We start from the raw sequence: 19,018 nt of genomic DNA on the forward strand, positions 1-19,018 counted from the left end.
TAATGGCCTATTTTGAAGATTGAGTTAGCATTGCATTTATCATGTACATCATGATGTTTTGAAGCATAAACTCCTTATGCCATAGTAAATGTAGTTTAACAAGTATATTACCTCACATAGTTGCCATTTTTGTGATGATAGCACATGTCATTCATTGTCTTTGCATTTTTCTTTTTTTTAAAGATTATTTATTTGTAAGGGATAGTTACAGAGAGAAGAGAGAGTTATTCCATCTGCTATCCCACTCCCCAAATGGCTGCAATGGCCAGAGCTGGGCCAGGCTGAAGCCAGGAGACAGGAACTTCATCTGGCTATCCCATGTGGGTGCAGTGGTGCAAGTACTTGGGCTATTTTCTGTCGATTTCCTAGGCATTTTAGCTGGGCACTGGATCAGAAGTGGAGCAGCTAGGACTTCAACAGTCATCCATATGGGATGCCAGCATCACATGTGGTGACTTGACCCCTATTCCAGAACCCAGCCCCTGTATTTTTAATAGGATATAAGAGTTGTATGTACTCAGAGCTTAGAATGTATTGATTATATATGCATTTGTGTATATAGATAGTGCAATGATTACTACAGTCAAGTTAAATAACACATCACCACTCATGCTGTACCTTAGATCCACGGAAGTCATTATTGTTGAATATTTGTACCTTTTCTCCAACATCTCCCCATTTCCCTTACCCCCACCCCTGCTAACTACAGTTCCACTCTTTGCCTCTATTAGTCTTGTTTCTTTAGGTTTCACATATAAGTGAAATCATGTGGCATTTGTGTTTTTGTGTCTTGCTTAGCATAATGCCTTTCAGGTTCATCCATGGTGTCCAAATGGCAGGATATCCTTCTCTACTCACGGCTGAATAACACTCCCTTGAATTTTGTACCACTGTTTTTTGTCCATTTATCTACTGATGGACACATTGTTATTATATCTTGGCTGTTGTGAATAATGCTGCAATCAACATGGGAGTACAGACATCTCAGGGATACTAGTTTCATAATTTTGGGTATATCAAAACCACAGTGAGGTATCAACTCATGCCACTTAGAGTGGCTATTATAAAAATAAAGCCAGAGATAACAAGTGACGGGTAAGGATATGGAAAAAAGAGAATTCTGGTATACTTTTAGTAGTAATGAATTTATCAAAGCCTTTTGGTAAAAGAATATGGAGTTCCCTCAAAATTCAAAACAGAACTACCATGCAGTCGAGCTATAGGTATACTGTGCTATAGTGAAGGAAATCGTGTCCTTGCTGTTTTGCTATTTCTTGAGCATAAATAATTCTCCCCTCCTTTGGACCATTGTGCTTCTGTTCCATCTTCTGGAAGTTTCTCACCCAGATATTCACCTGGATATCTTGAACTCTGGTCTCTGCTCCAATGTCTTTCCAAAGAGGCCTTTCTTGGTCACCTTACTTTATTTTTAATTATTATTTTAAAGATTTATTTACTTATTTGAAAGGTAAAGTTACAGAGAGGCAGAGAGAGAGGTCTTCCATCCACTTTTTCACTCCCCAGATGGCCGCCATGAACAGAACTGTGCTGATCCAAAGCCAGGAGCCAGGAGCTTCTTCTGGGTCTACCATGCAGGTTCAGGAGTTCAAGGACTTGAGCTACCTTCCACCGCTTTCCCAGGCCATAGCTGAAAGCTGAATCGGAAGAGGAGCAGCTGGGACTTGAACTGGCACCCATATGTGATGCGGGTGCTGCAGGCTACAGCTCTACCCAATAAACCACAGCGCCAGCCCAGTCACCTTACTTTAAATAAGCTCTCCTACCTGTCTCATGATTAATTTTTAAGCCATATCAGTCTATATTTTTCTGCACACCCATTATTACTACATGGAGTATAATGATTCATGTTCTCATTGATACTATGACAATAATGATATATCTGTCATATTCACTATTATAAGCTACCCTACTAAACTCAATAAGAAGCAGTATACATATACATAGAGAGAACTATGTAATATACACATGTATTTTTATATACACAATAACTATTACATCTTATATATGAGATATTATAAAACTTTAAATTATATGCAAATATATGCTCTGTATTATATTTTAATGTGTATTTAAAACCCTCTTGGAAATGAAAACATAAGGTAATTGAAAACCAAAAGCTTTTAGACAAGTGACAACTGCATGCACATAAAGCCAAGTTGTGATTAAATAATCACACCCAAGGTGTCTAAAAACATGAATTCCTTGGGCTGGTGCTGTGACATAGCACATAGAGCTGCCACCTGCAGTGCCGGCATCCCATATGGATGCCAGTTCAAGTCCCGAGTGCTCCACTTCCCATCCAGCTCTCTGTTGTGACCTGGGAAAGCAATAGAAGATGGACAAATCCTTGGACCCCTGCATTCATGTGGGAGACTCAGAAGAAGCTCCTAGCTCCTGGCTTCAGATCAGTGCAGCTCTGGCCATTGCAGCCATATGGGGAGTGTACTAGCAGATAGAAGATTCTCTCTGTCTGTCTCTCTGTCTGTCTGTCTCTCTCTCTCTCTCTGCCTCTCTGTAACTTTGCCTTTCAAACAAATAGTAAGTCTTTTTTTTAAAAAAAAGAATACCTTTTTCTCAGAAGTCAAACTACAGAATAATATTCTGTAGATATTTTAACTTAAAAGAACAGAAGTAAGGTACTTAAAGTGTAAGTTTTATTAATATATACTATTAATATAGATTAAATTAGAAGTATAATATTACACAAGTTATCTTGAAGTTGCTTCCATTGAATGGAGACCAGTGTACCATGAAATTCATACTAACTATTGGCCAAACATGAATGGTTAGAGACACTGCTTGTGGATGGATGTTTCTTCTTCTATGTCCCAAGTTGTATGTATTTTAATGTGTCCATTTCTTTGAATGAGTATAGTATGGATAAAGATCTTCATATTTAATCAGAACAATTGAAGGGGAAGAAACATTGAATATAACCAGATCCATAAGATGAGGTTATTACTTGATTGTTCAAGCAATATTATAGAAATGCATGGTTAATTTTATTATATCAAAGATGTCTCCATGATGAAATTTTGAGATCTTCAGAAAAATTGGTTGGAAGACACTTCAAATTTCCTTTGTCTTGAGTTATTGTTTGTGTTCTACTAACCCAATATACATTATCAGATATTTCTTTAACACAAATACAAAAATATAATTTTAGGTATAATCTGCTAAGTTTACTTGTAGATACAATAGTTATAATATTTTTCTTTTGTAATTTTAGGTATAAATGCTATAATATGAAGCATAATCCTGGCCAGCCTAATGCTATGTAGGCTGTGTAGGTTCAAAAGCCAAAAACACAATATACAAAACAATATAAATGTATTGCTACTTTAGTAATATATATATTAATATGAATGTAGTTGATTTCTATTCAAAGTGCTTTTTCATCGAGAAAACAGAGCATACATGTTCATTACAGTGGCTGTCAACTCGTGAGAGTGAAATCTACGTCTGTAATGTGAACCTGACCTGGCACTAGGAGATACTCAACACTCAATACATGTCTCCCTAAAATAAGTAGAATTTTAACTCAGTGCTAGCCATTTAGGCATAGGTATAAAAGGTAAATAGTTACTAACATAGTCTCTCTCTCTCTCTCTCTCTCTCTCTCTGTCGTCTAAAATGTGCCTGTTCTTCTGAACACAGTAATAGTCTACTCAATAAGCAGTGTTTTATTTATTTATATATATATTCATACACATAAAATTATGTAATTGGGTGAAGATTTTATGTTTTTCCTTAAGTAAAAACTGCTCTTTACTGCTGACCTTGTCTCAAGAGCAATAGAGTACTTGAAATGAGAAGCAGAAAATCTATGTGGAGGTCCTTGCCATTCAGGATGAAATAATAACAGTAGTAGGTTTTATAAGAGCAATATTTCAGATGAGTCCTTTTTGTTAACAATAGTCACACAAATGTTTCATTTTTCTATTTTAGTAGTTGGAACATTAGTTTCTTATGCAGGAAGCTGCACAAGATAAATTTGGCATTTGAAGTCCTGCATGGTGGTAGGATAATTTCTCATTCCTGAGTAATTTCTACTAATGCAGTATCAATTATGCTCTCGACTTTTCACTCTTTGTACTTGTGTGTTATTGTAGTGCAGATTGTTTTTGTTTTATAGCTTTTGTTAATGCATTTGCAGATTGCATTGAAGGAGTCTCAGAAAATTACTGCATATACAACCATCGACATTGAAAATTGTTTTTCTTTTCAAGCCTATATACTGTGCTAGTGTGCTAGATTGTACAAATCAGTCTTGAAAATTAAGTGATTAAAGTTTTTCTGGAAGTTATAGTGCTAGAGCAGTAGAAAGAGTAAATTGAATTGAGTATATAAGCGTAAGCTGCAATATACACTGCCCTCTTCCAATTGCAGATTCAAAAATATATAGCAACTCAGCGATTAATTTATCATCACCTGTGAAATCAGCAAAAATGAAAATATAGTCCACATATGTAATGTGATTGTCAATGAACCTTGAATTCAGTTTTCTTCATATAGTTGTGCTAAGTATGAACATAGGAGGCTACAAGGTAATTGTAAGCTGATTAGCAAGAACTGCAAGAATGTTCCAGTAAGATCTCTTACAGCAACATAGAGCATGTAAAGATAATTTTAACTAACTGTGTTTTCAAGTTATTTTCTTCTACTCATTTTCAGAAAGAACAGCAACCTTAACCAAATATATGTTGCTACCCAGATGAAAACTATAAATTCTAACAGACTGAAATGCCTCTGTGTTTACTTTTTATGTCAGACTTGCTTCACTGCCTACACTTGTATTTTTCCCCTTTGTGTATAGATTGTCAGGATCATAATGAATATATTAAAGAGAATTTTGTGATTTGTTATAGTCCAACCATGTGTTTACCTTCCAAGTGCTAAATTGCACTGTTACATACATATTTATGAAAGAAGAAAATATGTGATTCATTTAATAATCTTTTAAAGTTTGCCTTAACAATAGTTTATTTTGTTCACATAATGTACTACACAGTTAAATAAAATGTTGTCAAGGAAATACTCCTTTTTTTTTTTTTTTTTTTTTTGCTATATCAATCCTCTGAGTATATCACTGTTTCTTGATAAACTGCGTTTGTTCTTTGTTGCTTTATATGACCTTGTTCTAAGGTTATCTATAATATGGTCCAACCTACTTTTCCAGTCACACTTCTCTCTCCTTTTCACATTCACCTTATTCTTCTGCCACAATATCCGGTCTAGAATCTTAATGCGTGCAGTATTTTTCTACCTCCAGTTATTTGCTTCTCTGTGACTGGTGACTTTAACTGAAACAAATTTCTCTAACAAATCTGCTGGACAGAAAAATTATCCTTAGAGAACCAGCTACCATTAGGATTTCTGCTGTCTCATTTTATCTTAGTCTATATGCAAGACGATACATCATAGCCAAATTTGGGTAGAGTCATGAAAGGGTATAACACTTCCTGCCCCTCCTCCAACTTTCAGATTAAAATTTCTTGAGAGAAGAAATACCTGGAGAGTTCACTCCTTTGTGTTTTGATCAGTTCTTGGGAAAGTGTCTTGCTTAAAGTATTCAGTCAGTAAAATATTTTGAATGAACATATATGATGAATGAATTCCAGCAATTACCTTGGTAAGGCCATCACATAACAAAAGGATAGCAGTTCTTAACAGTCTTATTTTTAAATCAAGTTGAAGAGTAGAAAGATTTTTGTCAGCTCTACTTTGTCTTGAAAGTATACCTACTTTATTTTAAAAAATGACGAATGTTAGATAAAGTAGTTTGAGTTCTTCTCAGGCTTATATTGTGTTTCAGCAGAGTTTTATTAAGCATCAGTTCTTATCTCCAAGGCACACTCACTTTCCACAGGCCACTATTTGGTGATGGTTCATTTATGTATATTCCAGAAAGAATACAATAAGTATGTTTAATGCAGAGCAAACACTGACCTAAATATTCAAGATTTATTTCCACAAAAACAGATTGCACAATGTGCATCACAGAAAAAACCTCTCAGGACTGAATAATATGTTATAGCTTGTCAGAAAATATAGGATAATTTTATATTTGAGTCTTGAATATGTCTAAATCATCAGTCAGTTCTTACTCTCAAGTTGATGATACTTCACAGTTACCCTGCGATGCAATCAATTTTCATGTTAAACATGTCACAGAATTAATCTTGGCTCCTTTTCATAAAGCTTTAAAAAAGTGAACAAGTACATAGTTCATGGGCAAGAGAGTAAGGTTTGGGGAGTAGCAAATACCAGCATGTGAAAGAGAAATAGTGTTGTAGTATAGAATAAAATATAATTTACTTCCGCAATTACTACTCATGGGAAATATCTAGAGTATTTGCTCTTATATAGCTAAGTGACCCCTGTACTCCTTTTTCTATTACTGGTCACAATGTATGTTTAATTATAGAAGATTTATGTAAGCCTCTACAGATATCTAAAAGTTATAAATCTGAATAAACAAATGTAATGGGAGGCTTTGTTATTTCCATGTCCTACTTAATAACTCATTATCTTGTATGAATCAAGTAACTTTTATCACATGCACATAAAAACCAGGATTGTGGTCAGTATTAAGTTTGTCTATATGTAATTGTAGCTCTGTGATTCAATTGTACCACCAAATTAGCAAAATAAGTTCTTAATGAGAAGATGCTGTGTAGAGAGAAGGGAATGAGTGGGTCTTCCTAGGGTTTAGTTTAACAAACATTTGTTTAGAACCTGATATATGCCATGCATGTATGTGTTATGGACTGTGAGTAGAAGATGAATTAGATAGAATGTTTTGGGGCTGTTCTCTTGCCACGGAGTTAAACTGAAACAAAAGTAAGTGTCAATATAATGCAGCAAGTGATTTATGATAGAGATGGTTTTTATATACACAGATCTATTTTTTAATACCAGGCAGCACCTACAATAGTACCTTAGAAGAATTTGTGGAAATGTGCCTACTTAATGAAATGGGATGTTGGTTTCATGTGGGAATATTCCGTAGTACTGAAAATAAGATTGAGATTTGCATTTAGCTAGGGGATGGGTATAAGCTTCCCATCAACCTCTCCCAACCAAGTTTATTCTACTTAACACAATTAGCACTTAAATGATTTCATTATGTTGACATTATAGTGCATGTTACAATTGTTAGTAAAATTAAAAATCCACATGTGGTAGATGGTATTACATAGACACCATTACAGCCTGTTATAGTGATTTATTATATGATTATTTTTTGATTATCTCTTATTTCAAAGTTTTGGAATTGATTATAATAAAATCAGTTTCTTTTTAGAAAATAAAACTGAAGAGGAGGTCGCATTGCCAGAAGATTTTCGGGAAACACTACACTGGAATACATAGCAAAAATCTCTTTGATGTAGCATGTAATTTAATTTGAAATTGAAGGTTGGTCTCTCCAGTCGAGTATTATATCAGAGACCCAAAAATTCAGACCCTTGTGATCCATGTCTAGAATTCTACCTCCCAGGAAATTTGCCTCCTCCAAAGAAGTAGACTTTTGTCAGTGAAAATTAGTTACCATTCACATTAGACACCTACAGGATCAAAGAGTGGAAGCTGAGAAAACAGCTCATCCATGTTATTGCCTCGCTTGAACTGCTGTTATTCTATTCATTATGCTATTTCATGGGTGAAATGAGAATCTCTTTCAAACCAAGTAAAATAGTGTCAAATTTTTAAGTGAAATTATATCAAACTACCCCCCCCCCCAAACCTCTAGTGCTAGAGTACCCAATTGCTCTTGCTAGTGGAAAAACTCAGTGAGATTTAACTACATTCCTCATTTTCACTTGATGGTTGCTCTCCATTTCTCTCAAACAGATTTAAGATTTTTAAAAAGTGTCATTGAATTCTTTTCAGAATAAATCATTGATTTAAAATTTCAAAGACTTCCATTTATACTCATTTTAAGGAAAAAATTGTAAGATTTTGGTGGTTGGCTTATACATAGTGAGTGTCTTAGCATCTTATGACCTTACTTTTTTCTCCTTATCAGTATGTTTGTATCTATTGACTGGTGAGCTAAAATTTAGTGTTCAGAAACTTGACTTCATATCTACTCAGTTTCAGAATGAATAGCCTTTCCAATCTTCGAATGTCTTACCATTTTTGGCTCCCACACATCTAAACCTAATAAGTAAGCTTTTAAAATCAGCCTGATCTAAAGTAAATTTTTAAAATTTTACTTCTTGTGCTTTTGGAATTAAATAAGGGATATCTATTTTATAAGGAAGTTAAAATTTTACTCTGAGGGTTCAATATTCACATCTGTGTAAGTAAGTTAGTAATAAACAAATTAACAGTAGAAAAATGATAGTAAATTTAATTTATCATAGTTTTTCATGACAAGAGATACTTCAGATTGAAGACCCAATGACTCAAAAGAGTGAAGTATCTGCTTTTATGCCTAGGCTCCATGAAAAATGGACAGTAGTCACAAATACAATTGATCAAAAAGAAGATGACCTGATAGTAATTGATAGTAGTTGTGGGAGACTCCATATGATTTCTCTGTTCAGGTTCCTGACCTATCTGTGCTGCATTTGTTCCTCCCTATTTTGAATGCTGTTCTGTTGACCAAAGGTCCCACAAAATGGATCAGGGAACTTACAGCCAATTCACACATAGAAAAGCAGAAGAAAGTCGGAGTAATAGTTTTAAGTTTTAAGGCTGACTTTGGGAAAATAGGGTCCTGGTTTCTATGGCTTGCCTTGGGGAAGAGGAATTCTCATTTCTGTGGCTTTCTTTGGGAGAGAATGAGGACTGAAAGGCTTGTGAAGAGGGTGTGAGAATTTGCTTCTATGAATGTTTTTCTAAGGTCTTCCGTCAGGAGTATCACTTCTGAATCCCAGCAGTGTAAAAACTGAGAGTATGACTCTTTGGGCTAACAGATTTTTGTGTCTTCAAGTTAAAATATTTTTTACCCATCTCTCTTGTACTTAGTCTTAAGTGTTCACCCATATTTTGTGGACCTAATTAAGAGAAAACCTCTAGACCGCTATGGTCATTCAGTTTTATTTCCTAATAAAATTCTATTAAACTATATAGAAATAGATGTTCTAGAGTTAATAGTAGTATGATAAATGTTTTCTTATTATTATGAATGTATACTGAGGCTGATCTTAGAGTATGAATTCATGCTTTGTTGATAAACCTATTGGTTGATTTTGGAACCTTTAAATGTGGAAATCATGATATTCAAGCAAAATCCCAAGGAGGACTGATCAGTTTTTAAATGTTTTCGTGTTGAACTCTCTTGGTAAAGCCTTTTTTTAAAAAAAAAATGCTTTTTTCTCTTTTACATTAGCTGTATTTAGTTATTCTCAGAAATTCCTTATACCTCAATAAACCAGTTAATCTAGTCTTTTCCTTTACGTAAGAATTGAAACATTGAGATGAAACAATTAAATTGAATAAAACTTACATGAATTACTTCAAGGTGACACATATAATAAACTGTAGGGAAAGGTGGAGAAAATATGTTTTTCTACATTCTTAAAATCCATTTCAGCACTTTGGAAACCTTGTTTCAGGGGAAAACAGGATTCATATCCAGAGAGAACTGCATTTAGATCCTGGCTCCACCACTTACTAACTCCTAGGAAGTTGTGATCTGAATTTGCTAATATGTAAATAGATGTTTAACACTTACATCACTATTTCCTTGTGAAACTGAATGTGATAAACATACCCAATCTGCTCAATGTAGCTTATTAAATAGCAGTCATAATTTTTGAAACTATGCTGCTTCTTCAAAAATAAACACAGAACCTCCTGCAATGAATCTATGAAAAGGGTCTTTTTCACATGTTTGTATTGGTACAAGATATCTGTGCACCACCCTGTATTAGTGTTTATAGTCCCCCCTTTTAATTTATGATTTGTCACTTGATTTTTTAATAAATTATTTAATTGAAAGAGCTACGCACAGAGAGAAAGAGAGGCAGAGAGAGAGAAGGATCTTCCGTCCCCTGGTTCACTTCCCAATTAGCCACAATGGCCAGAGCTGCAGTGATCCAAAGCCAGGAACCAGAAGCTTTTTCCTGGTCTACCACACAGGTGCAGGGGCCCAAAGACTTGGGCCATCTTCTACTGCTTTCCCAGGCCACAACAGAGAGCTGGATTGGAAGCAGAGCAGCCAGGGCTCGAACCGGTGCCCATATGGGATGCTGGGACGGCTGATGGTGGCTTTACACGCTACACCACAGTACCAGCCCCATCAGTTGATACTTTAAAGAGATGAAGATGGTATCTTAAAGACAAGAGTAACATAGCAAATTGCTTATTTTCTATTTTATTTCTGTAATTGTTCCTTAATGGATGGGCTACAGAGGTGATTAAAATCTACTTTCTTGGTCAGCGCCGTGGCTCACTAGGCTAATCCTCTGCCTGCGGCACCCGCACCCCGGGTTCTAGTCCCAGTCAGGGCGCTGGATTCTGTCCCGGTTGCCCCTCTTCCAGTCCAGCTCTCTGCTGTGGCCCAGGAGTGCAGTGGAGGATGGCCCAGGTCCTTGGGCCCTGCACCCACATTGGAGACCAGGAGAAGCACCTGGCTCCTGGCTTCAGATCAGTGCGGTGCATTGGCTGCAGCACACCAGCCATGGTGGCTACTGGGGGGTGAACCAACGGAAAAAGGAAGACCTCTCTCTGTCTCTCTCTCTCTCTGTCCACTCTGCCTGTCAAAAAAAAAATCTACTTTCTCTGGGAAGGTGTTTGGTCTAGCACTTAGAAGTGGATAAAGATCCCTGCATCCTCTATTAGTGTGCCTGGATTTGAGTCCTGACTCTGTCTCCTGATTTCAGCTTACTGCAAATGCGCATGTTTGGAAGCAGCAAGTTTGGCTCAAGTATTGGGTTCATGCCAGCCATGTGAGAGACCTGGATTGAGTTCCCAGCTTGTGGCTTCAGCCTGGCCCAGCACTGACCATTGCAGGATTTTTATATATGAGTCAATGGAGAAGAACTTGTGTTCTTGCTCGCTTTCACCCTCACTCTCTCTCTCTGCCTCTAAAATAAAAAATAATGATGAAAAACTACTTTCTTTAGGCTATAGTTTTGTTCTGACTCGTCTTTTATTGCCCATTACTAATGTCCTCAGAGAGTAAGGTACTGAGCTAAACTCATACTCCAGCAAAACACTAAGGATCAGCCAGCCAGCACAGAACTATAAAGATCTCATTCCTTGCACCCAATATCACCTCTGTATGTTAAGCATAACATTACTGGGTTTGAATTTGTAGTAAACCAAGGTTTAAATAAAAAAATTCTCTCCTTCAACCTAATTGTGCATATAAAATTATTACTGCACTGTCTGCACCCAACCTCCTGAGAAGTTGGAAAATCTGGGTCAACTCATTCTCATTTCTTGTCATTACACCAAAATCCTCTGTCTTGTCAGGAAATGTGCAGTTAATACAGCTACCTTGGAGCCCTTTGCAAAGATATTTGGTTGGTTTATCCATTCTATTAAGCCAGCATTAATGTCCCTATTTTATCTGAATATTCTCCATAGTCTGTAATTCTCCATGTAGAAATAAAAGCCTCTGAAAACAAGCCAATTCTTTGGAGTTCTCTTTCCCCGTACCTTCCGCTTCTTTTGTATCCTCCTTCACTTACCCATCCCTTCCTGCCCACAGAGACACTAACTGTGCCACCTCGGCCCCTCCAGCTTTCTTATAGGGATTTTGCCAAGGTGGCGTTAGTTTTACCATAGAATCCTGTGAGACACTCTGTTCTGTTCTGATAAAGCTGAGAAAAATAACTCCTGCCCTGTTCTGCAGTGGATCAGACTTAAGTGGCAACCAGATTTCACTCCATTGCCTCGGATGCTTTTAAGGCTATTGAAATAGACATTTCTCATAAAAAGTACGTGTGCACTTGACTCCCCTGGCCTATCTTCTCAAAAATACCTAGGAAAACATAACAATGAAAAGAAAGGCAAAAAAGAATCATCAACCGGGCTTGAGAGTAGTGAAGTAATTTCTGGAATTTGTCAATCACTATTTCTAGCAATTTGCTAAGCTCAAAATATATTCTGAGTATCATCATGTGATTTGTCAATGTTTACTGATCATCTACTCAATACTCACATTGTAGAGACGCAAAAAAGTCCAGCATATAGCTCCCTCTAGTTGTCAAGACATAACCAGCATAAATCAAATGGGTTCAGTGAAGCTAGGATGGGGAGCAGAGCAAGCCTGTATAAGTAAGCACTGAAGTGTGAATTATAAAATTATAAATTATATAATAATAAATTATAATTATATAATTATGTAAAATTATATATCATAATAAATATATAATAAATTATATAATTTCTAATAATAAAATATAATTATAATATAATTATAAAATAAAATTATAAGCCTGGCAAGCTTAATCCAGGAGACTTCATGGAGGTATCCGCAGTTGCACCAAAAGGGCAGTGGATCTGATAGTGCTTCAGGGACTTACACATAAATCCAGAGTTTATTTAGATTTTTCTTCTCTAACATTGGCAGGATCAGTTCTAGTCCCTTACCAACTCCATCCATTTTTATGATGTCTTTTGAACACTACGATTGTCTTTCCCTTTGGGACCTCTAAGTGTGGAAGTAGGAATTTGTAGTCTCTCTGATTATCACAAAAAGAACATAAATATTTCTACATCTGCATGCCTGAATCAGTAGTGCACATAAATTTCACTTTATGTATGTAAAATCCATAAATCACTTTTTGCATTCTCTCGTTTGTATTAAAGTCTCTTTCAATGGGATTTCTTTCCATTACTTGAATCAATATGTTTCTCCTTTATTCACCTTTCCTTTTCGTCCACATTTCTCTTCATATAGAAATTGTATCAGGCTATGTTCTTCTACTGAAATGTTCACAGTTCCCTATTTTAATAAACAGAACTGTACACAGAAATATTTAGAGCTGGAAGGCACCTTGGAGAATCACCATTTCCCACTCTCATTTCACAGTTGATGAAATTGAGGTCAAGAGAGATGAAGTGATTGCCTAAGGTCAAACACTGGATAGAGGCACAGTCAGAACTAGCACTATATGATACTAAATTTTCCCTTTGTCAGTATACAATATTATTTATTCAACAAACATTTTTTTTATGTGACAGGCAGTATACTAGGAGTAGGAGGGCAACAGAGACCTCCATAAGCACAATTCTGCGCCTGCCACTCACCTTTCTGTAGAGCACTTCTCTTAGGTGTGCTCACTTGCTACTGTCTGCTGTACCTTTTTTATATAGTTTTATTTCTTCATGCTCTGATAGTGTCCTTATCTTCAGTAGGTCCCAATTAACTTCTCCAAGCTCCTCATTTAATTAATTTCCATCCTCCTTTTCAAGGTACACCCTAGCTCTCCTGACTTAATGCCATTCTGCCTTATTATCAGCCCCCCATTCTAAAATAATTATTTTGAGTATAATGAAAATGTTAAACATGGTTGAACCCCAAATATGATTATTGTAAATCTGACTGGCAACAAATGTTTTAGTATTTGTTGACTTGTAAAATAAAGTGGCACAACAGGAAAATAATTGGCTCCTTCATCCGTGGTCCCCTTCCTCTTTTTAATCTTTGTTGGTAAGCATTTGCATCTGTCATACTGAGGACAAGTTGTAAACTTATGCCTCCTAAGTGACACTGATGGTTAGATGCATAAGGGGAAAAATTATGAAAATTCCTTTACCCTAAATATTCTTTGACCTGCCTTCAATTCAAAAGAAGTTCATATTTTGCATCATTGCATTTCCTACTGCTCTGAGCAGCAACACCACAGGTAGCTGTGGCAATTGTATTTATTCATAAAATATTCTTTTGTTTACTCTCTTGCTTTATGGATTACTTTCCTTCCATTGGCTAATGCTCTCCAGTAATTATTCAGATAAACATCATTATCTTTCAAGAACAGAATAAAATAATCTTGTGCTTAATGAACAAATAAAAATAGCCATAGTACCATGTGGCATATGATAAAAATGAGTTTATAGTTACTTTTTTATAATATTTATTTGTCTATGATTTCAAACTCTCATGAAAAGTTGTAAGAATAGTACAAATACCCATATAACTTTCACTATTTCCCAAGATTCACCATTTGTTTGTATTTGTCATATATTAGACCATCTGTCTCTTCCCCCCGTCTATATATACATGTATGTGTGTATATGTTTATTGCTTAAGCATTCACCAGAAATTGAGCTGCTAATAACCTGTATCCCTAATCATAATTGTGTTTACAGATTTTTTAATAATTTTATTTTATAATTTATATAAGGTGAACAAATTTCTTGTATTCTGTATGTACAGATTTAGGAGCATAGTCTTACATCCCACCCTACACTCTCTCCCCCCAAAACTTCCACCTTCCCATATCTTTCCTTTCTTATTCAATCTTTTAATTTTTACATTGATCTACTTAAAGAATTCTGCAAATAGTAAGAAGAAAAAAACACGATTCCTCAGCAGTAGAGACAAGGGCTGTGAACAATAATTAGTTTTCAAAATGTCAGTTTTGCTAATACCCATAATATTTTTTGTACTCTATTAGTTACCATGGATCAGAGAATGTTGTCTTTTTGGGGCTGGTGTAAGTTTTCACTAAGTATAATAGTTTCCCATTGCATTCATTTTGTTAGGAAATACGGGATTTCATTCGTTTTTATGGCTCATTAGTATTCGTTAGTGTGTGTGTGTGTATGTACACATATATCGCATGCTTTAGGCATTATAGACATGACAAATACTTTACTTTTCTTGTCATTTTTTGGAAAAAGATGGTTGTATATCTCTATATATACAAATAGTATATATAAACACGGTACATACACAGGTTACATGTATACATGTGTTACAGGTTACATGTGTACACATACAAACATACACACATAGAAACATATAAAAACATGTTTTTCTCGGCCATGTGAGAATAAATTGGAGACATGGTGTGATTTATCCTAAATACTGGACATTCTATAACATTAAGAATGGGACATTCTATAACATTATATAGAACAATTGTCAAGCATATGAACAATTTGCCACTCATATGATATTCACAGTCCATATGCAAATTTGCTCCACTGTCCCAATTATGTTCTTAAGAGCTAATTTTTTTTCTTTGCGTTGGTACAACATCTAATCCAGAGACATGAAATACATTTAGTTGTCGAGCAATGCTTTATTTTTGTGTTTAAAAGCTTACATCCCATCAGTAATGACCTGGGATAATGTCCCTTTTAAGAGTAATCTCTGCTTGCTGGTGGCTGTTCCAAGAATAAGAATTTAAGCCAAAAGATATCTAACAAAATCCCTTAGGATTAGTGATATCTGCACTGAGCAAATAGCACATCAACCCCAGAACTGTGTTCTGACCACAAGTTTTGGCATTGCAGCACAAGGAGGTCCAGAGTGGGGAAAAAAACTGAGCTTATCAGTATTTTACAGATTTTTGAAATTAAGAGTTTGGTACCAGGATTCTGCTGCCATCTCAGTCTACATGGAGCTAACGGGGTAGTGTTAATAAGTGGGCACATTATAGGAACTGATTCACAGTGTGTGCTTTAAAATCAACTCTGAATAAATATTCAGCTTAGTGTTGTGGTGCAGCCGCAACCAACATAAATGTTTTCATCACAATGAAACACTTGACATATTGAAAAGCTAAGTTTGGTTGCAAATATTAGCTTTTTGTCATTCTCAAAGAAGTAAAATATTTGTAGTTTTTATAATATCTAAAACATGCAGTATTTTGCATATTTCTTTAAATAGAATTATGACTAGGGCTACAAATTATGAGTGGTTTGTGTTCTTGTCACTGTTGAGGCAATAATATCCCCCAAGTCTCAGATAATTTTCTTTTGCACTCATGTCAAGTCAGCTACTAAAACTGGATAAAAAGAGCACTAAACAGCCATTTTAGATTGACTGCATATAGATAATATTTGATGAAAATATATAAAACTACCTAAACAGATTCATTTTTATGTATTGAACAAAAAATAGAAGTACCAAGCATTCATACCAGTAAGTTATGAGTCAGACTTTTTATACCATTTATGTTCATGAAAAGATAGATGAAGAAAGGAGAAAAATAATCTTGTGCTATATTCACTTTTTTCTTCTGAAGTAAAGAAAAGGTAATTATACATGCAAAAGACAGAAATTGCAAGAAAAACTTCAAATCCATATTTGAAGCATCGATTAAGAACAAAAATAGTTGTTTGTCCCCTGCAGTGGAACAAGCTTGCCCATTCATCCTTGTGATAGATATGCATGTAAAAGCAAAATGAAATCAAACCCCTGCAGATGGTATAAGTCACCAAAACCGTTTAATCCCTTCATTGCATCCCTTTGGGTAGCCAGCCCCTTGGTAAGTAATAATGTACAATATATATGGTGTCAAGGATTCTCTTATTTTTTAATAGAAAGCTCTTATGTTCTCTGACAGGTATTTTTTGTTCATATGTCTTATAAAGAGCTGTGTGTAAGCCCATTTACTTTAACATGTTTGCCCACAGAGTCTTGTCATTTTTTGTTGTAATAAGAAACAGTGCCAGGATACTAAAGCAACCCATAGAAATTTTACATAAAATTGATCGTGGCATAAAAGTCATTTTTTAAGAGACAGACAGGCAAATCTAAGTGCGTTTTAACGTTGTTCTTCCTAATGGATTTTACTAGAAAATGGTTAAATTTCAAGTAAGCAGACCTTGGAGGCTTAACCGCTGAACAGATGCAGTGAATGCAGCTTTGGACACAGAGCTGTCACTTCAGATCTTTTCCACTGAGTACCTGTGTGAACCGGACGCTCGAGTGTTGGCGTTGTAATATTTTTGTGTTTCTGTTTAAAATAGCTGCTGCAAAAACTCTTAAATACAGAGTGGTGTGCCTATGATGAAGCTATTTTAAAGTATTTTATTCTTTTTTGGTTTTCATTCTACCTGAATTTTTTAAAAACTAAAAATGATGAAAATTTACATTCAGAGATACTTCTCTCTAGCTCTGTTAAAATTTTTATTTAGGCATGTCAAACCGAATCAGAAATTCTTGACATCTCTATAAAACAGTTCTTGATAGTGACTCATAGGAGGGATTTAATTTTTATAGATTCTAATCTGAAAGCTGTACTTTCTTATGCAGTGATATGTAGTTATTTTTCTCCCCACCCTTGGTGGGCTTACCAAATATATGTATATATGTCTATATTTGTAGTTACAGCCTGTGAACTAGGAAAGTATTAGGTTGTACCTAAATTGTGATCAGGCTCTGAGAAAAAAGCAAATGCATATAGTATATTGGCATTTTCCTACTCCAGTGAAAACTATAAGATTTGAAAGTTGTATAAGATTGAAATATGGCCGGCACCATAACTCAATAGATTAATCCTCTGCCTGCACCGCTGGCACACTGGGTTCTAGTCCCAGTCAGGGTCCCGGATTCTGTCCTGATTGCTCCTCTTCCAGTCCAGCTCTCTGCTGTGGCCCAGCAGTGCAGTGGAGGATGGCCCAAGTCCTTGGGCCCTGCACCCACACGGGAGACCAGGAGGAAGCCCTTGGATCCTGGCTTCGGATCAGCACGGTGGCACCAGCCATAGTGGCTACTGGGGGGTGAACCAAAGGAAAAAGGAAGACCTTTCTCTCTGTCTCTCTCTCTCTCTCTCACTGTCTAACTCTGCCTGTCCAAAAATAAAAGGTTGATATATAAAAATCATACCAATATTCAGTATAGTAGTACTCAGTTAACTGACCAAGAATTGTATGATTCTTTTTTTAATGAATTTAATAATATAATTTTCTCTGATAATGGCCACCTGGAGTAATATTCCAATTTTCAAACTGAAACACTATAGTATAGGAAGCATAATTTCCTTTTCACAAAATCAGTACATAAAATACCCACAGAATTTTGATTTCTAGTTCTTCAAACCAATTTTAAAATATAGTCTATTTATTAACATGCTCTAAATTAAATATACATATATAATTTTTATTTGATTGTATATATTATAATACTTTTAGGTAGAAGTCTTTAATAAATGTTCTATTAATCTCAATCAGAAATTATTCTGAAGTGGAGTCAACTAACCATGGTACATATTTTTTCCCTTTTAGAAATAAACATCCTGAAAGAAAACAAAAGAACCCCAGAATTCTTAACAGAACAGTGAGTACTTTAATAACATGGTAATTATAATAGATCTTCTGTAAAATTAGATCTTACAAATGTCTTTTATTAAAATATTTGCCTTTCTGTTTTCTAAGAAAAGAAATTAGCATGGTAAGCAAGCAGAGTTTTCTAAAACTCAATTTCAGTTTGCTGCAGTAGGCTGAAATAATTTCTCCTATAATCCTCTTATATCAGAGGGCAAGGTAATCTTTGTGATACATTTGTGAGACTGTAAATGTTTATGTTGACTCTCTTGCATCATTAGATAAGCATCATATCATTTTTAAATTCTAAAGGGAAAAATAGTAAGAAAAATGTAAAGTTCTCACTCCCTATATATGTGATAAAATATCTATTCATTTTGCAAAAACTTCTAAGCAGTATGGATATCATCAGTTTGTTTATAGTCATTAAGTTGGCATACTTAAAATCTATAGTTTATTCTCATGAGTGGATTTCTTTCTAATACTTTTATGACTTTATCATGAAACATATTTACTTACATAGATATTTTGAACAGTGGTCATTTATTTTCCTAAATATAGTTTTATAAGCAAAATTAAATATATCTTCATGTCATCCTTTATAAATTTGAATATGTAAAAATCAAAAAAAAAGAAAATGGAAAAGTAAAACAATATTGATGACCCATGCTGTATCACTTTTGATTTATAGTTGCCTTTAAATGAGTTTGAAAATGTAGTCCTCTAAAATATCAAATATTGAACGGTAGTAATTTCACAAATGAAAGACCTATATATTAGTATATTTCAAAATGAAATAAATTTCAATGGAAAA

At 35.1% G+C, this 19,018-nt stretch overlaps 1 protein-coding gene across 10 annotated transcripts in view; it reads left to right on the plus strand.

The window, feature by feature from the left end:
• Positions 1–19,018, plus strand: part of SYT1 (synaptotagmin 1) — a 619,940-nt gene that overhangs the window by 192,294 nt on the left and 408,628 nt on the right. For 6 of the 10 annotated variants that reach the window (XM_051846475.3, XM_051846477.3, XM_017341996.3 and 3 more), the window contains one exon: positions 18,166–18,217. The exons of 2 other annotated variants lie outside the window; for them this stretch is intronic. The gene's annotated coding sequence lies outside the window, so the exon portion shown is untranslated. Of the gene's footprint in view, positions 1–18,165; positions 18,238–19,018 lie in introns of all 10 variants that reach the window. 2 more of the 10 variants (XM_051846476.3, XM_089307484.1) reach the window with 1 other exon arrangement.

The sequence above is a fragment of the Oryctolagus cuniculus genome, chromosome 11, assembly GCF_051225735.1.
Source record: "Oryctolagus cuniculus isolate XC-2025 breed Fujian yellow rabbit chromosome 11, ASM5122573v1, whole genome shotgun sequence".
Classification (NCBI taxonomy): domain Eukaryota; kingdom Metazoa; phylum Chordata; class Mammalia; order Lagomorpha; family Leporidae; genus Oryctolagus; species Oryctolagus cuniculus.